We start from the raw sequence: 3,689 nt of genomic DNA, 5'->3' as shown, positions 1-3,689 counted from the left end.
TCTCACAATCCACTGAAGTCTCAGTACCCTTCAGAGTCGGTGGATGGAATGACTGAAATCTCTTCAGCAATGTTTCCATTGGTGTTGCTGTCACATCCATTGGAGGATTCGAAGTACTGCCCTGTTCTGAGATTCGTCAGGGAGGCATATCTGATTATCAAAAGGGTTAGCAACCAAATGCAACAAACCTGTTTCAGTACTCCTCTGATCATCGTACTGTTGATCAAGAATTGGTTCTGATTCATTCTCAATTAATACACATTACCAATCAAATCAGATAATTCAGGTAAACATGTATTAAAGCAGTAATGCATGCTAGCAATCACAAGCAGGAAAGAAAACTCAATCTACTCCGCTCACTAACTTCTATCTCAATCTAGAGGATTTATATCTCTGATACCACCTGTTGTGGGGACCCGGACTCTAATCATCTTCTTAATCGTCATTGGGATAAATGGATCAATTAATTAATCTGGGTCTAAATTTTTTTTTTAATTGCGGAACGTAATGTAATTCAATCTAATATACATATCAGTATAAAAGTACAAGTCTTGTACAACAAACATCAAACTCAAACTAAGGTTCAACAACTAAATGTCAAGTGCTGAATCCTATCTACAGCAACGTCAAAGTCCGTAGTCTCCACTCTAATCACGATCTCTCATCATCTCCTCGACCCTGATCCTGTCTCACCTGTTGCCATGCACAAATACAAACACGACAACAGCCGGATAACTCCGGTGAGAATAAAATCCCAGTATAAGCAATGTATACATGTGATGCATAAAATCATATACAAAAGCATAAACCATGTATTAAGAACATGAATCATAATTTATGACACATTAGTGAATATAGATAAAACTCTCTAACTCGTCATCTCCGACTCGACTCATCTCTAATCTAGGGATCCCGGTTCCTGGACATTAACACATATATCGAATCTCAGCGATAGGAGTCGATGCGCCCCTAAGCGATAACGATATAAGTTAATAATCCAGTGTCTTGGCATATCCGCCAAAGCTATCCTATGACAATGTGCAATGGGCAAATAACCATTCTATCACTGTCTGGCCCTTCTGTCAATGACTCTCGCTCAATAGCTATCGGCTATTCTCTACTTTCTATAAATCAATAGATTAATCATATCAATGTCAAACAATTGCAATAAAATAAAGTATGTGGTTTTAGGGAAACTAGAGTCCAATCTGACTCAAGTTAATCTCCCAGTTAACATCGACTTATACCTTTTTTTTTATCGAGGTTCGGCTTTGTTCTGTCTCTGAATCTTCAATACCAATCTGGAATGACATATCGAATATCAATATACAACTCATAGCAATACTCATCTGATCAATACGCAATCTAAAATCTGATAGACCCAATCTCAGTCAATGTCGACAGCATAACGGTACAGTCTATATATACCCTTGGCAATTCAATATCAATAAACAATCTGTTCTTCGATCCGGTTTCGATTCTACGATTACTAGTATTTCCAGAACACAGAATATCAATCAAATATTGATTCCTTCAATACATAAATTTCAAACCATACTGAAAAGTAATAACACTTACATCTTGTTGAAGTTCTTGACGAGAGAAGTACAGAACTGTGTTCGGATCGAAATCTAGAGGATTTATATCTCTGATACCACCTGTTGTGGGGACCCGGACTCTAATCATCTTCTTAATCGTCATTGGGATAAATGGATCAATTAATTAATCTGGGTCTAAATTTTTTTTTTAATTGCGGAACGTAATGTAATTCAATCTAATATACATATCAGTATAAAAGTACAAGTCTTGTACAACAAACATCAAACTCAAAATAAGGTTCAACAACTAAATGTCAAGTGCTGAATCCTATCTACAGCAACGTCAAAGTCCGTAGTCTCCACTCTAATCACGATCTCTCATCATCTCCTCGACCCTGATCCTGTCTCACCTGTTGCCATGCACAAATACAAACACGACAACAGCCGGATAACTCCGGTGAGAATAAAATCCCAGTATAAGCAATGTATACATGTGATGCATAAAATCATATACAAAAGCATAAACCATGTATTAAGAACATGAATCATAATTTATGACACATTAGTGAATATAGATAAAACTCTCTAACTCGTCATCTCCGACTCGACTCATCTCTAATCTAGGGATCCCGGTTCCTGGACATTAACACATATATCGAATCTCAGCGATAGGAGTCGATGCGCCCCTAAGCAATATCGATATAAGTTAATAATCCAGTGTCTTGGCATATCCGCCAAAGCTATCCTATGACAATGTGCAATGGGCAAATAACCACTCTATCACTGTCTGGCCCTTCTGTCAATGACTCTCGCTCAATAGCTATCAGCTATTCTCTACTTTCTATAAATCAATAGATTAATCATATCAATGTCAAACAATTGCAATAAAATAAAATATGTGGTTTTAGGGAAACTAGAGTCCAATCTGACTCAAGTTAATCTCCCAGTTAACATCGACTTATACCTTTTTTTTTATCGAGGTTCGGCTTTGTTCTGTCTCTGAATCTTCAATACCAATCTGGAATGACATATCGAATATCAATATACAACTCATAGCAATACTCATCTGATCAATACGCAATCTAAAATCTGATAGACCCAATCTCAGTCAATGTCGACAGCATAACGGTACAGTCTATATATACCCTTGGCAATTCAATATCAATAAACAATCTGTTCTTCGATCCGGTTTCGATTCTACGATTACTAGTATTTCCAGAACACAGAATATCAATCAAATATTGATTCCTTCAATACATAAATTTCAAACCATACTGAAAAGTAATAACACTTACATCTTGTTGAAGTTCTTGACGAGAGAAGTACAGAACTGTGTTCGGATCGAAATTCTGATAGCCGGATCTTGTACAATCGAAATTCTAAGGGATTTAAGAAAACTTGAGAATTAGCTATGAGAGCTCTCGGGTTTCTCCTCAATTCTGAAATGAGAATGAAGGTAATATACATCCAAGTTGCATGGTGAAGACAAGTGTCCCACTGAAATCCATTAATTGCAATTTAGGCCCTGAAATCTTCACTATTTACAATTTGGTCCTCGCAACTATTTTTAATTCAATTTCAATCATATGGAATTGTAGAACCATGGAATATGACTCAACACAAAATTGTAGGTACCATATAAATATATTATTTTTCCAAAATTCATAAATTAAATAATCTCGGATTAAAATGATAAAATCTTGGACCTTACAACATATGTCATTTATTTGTATAAGAAAATGTCAATAACACATATATAACTTGATTTAAAACATATTTTCATTGACTTCTGAAAATCCCATTAATAAACCAAACATTTTAGGTTATTTTAAATGTATAAATATGGAGCAGGTCTCTTATGAGATGATCACACGAATCTTTATCTGTGAGACGTGTCAACCCTATCGATATTTACAATAAAAAGTAATACTCTTAGCATAAAAAATAATATTTTTTTCATGGACGACCCAAATAAGAGATCCGTCTCACAAAATACGACCCGTGAAACCGTCTCATATAAATTTTTGCCATAAATATGTTACAAATAGACCATACATAAATCAGATATGTTACACGTATTTTACACGCAATATGTGTGCGCCGTAGCTGTGTGTGTGTGTGTGTATATATATATTATAATTTTATAGTTTT

Source organism: Primulina tabacum, chromosome 12 (assembly GCF_025594145.1).
Source record: "Primulina tabacum isolate GXHZ01 chromosome 12, ASM2559414v2, whole genome shotgun sequence".
NCBI classification, from domain to species: domain Eukaryota; kingdom Viridiplantae; phylum Streptophyta; class Magnoliopsida; order Lamiales; family Gesneriaceae; genus Primulina; species Primulina tabacum.
Note: the sequence above shows the minus strand (reverse complement) of the source record.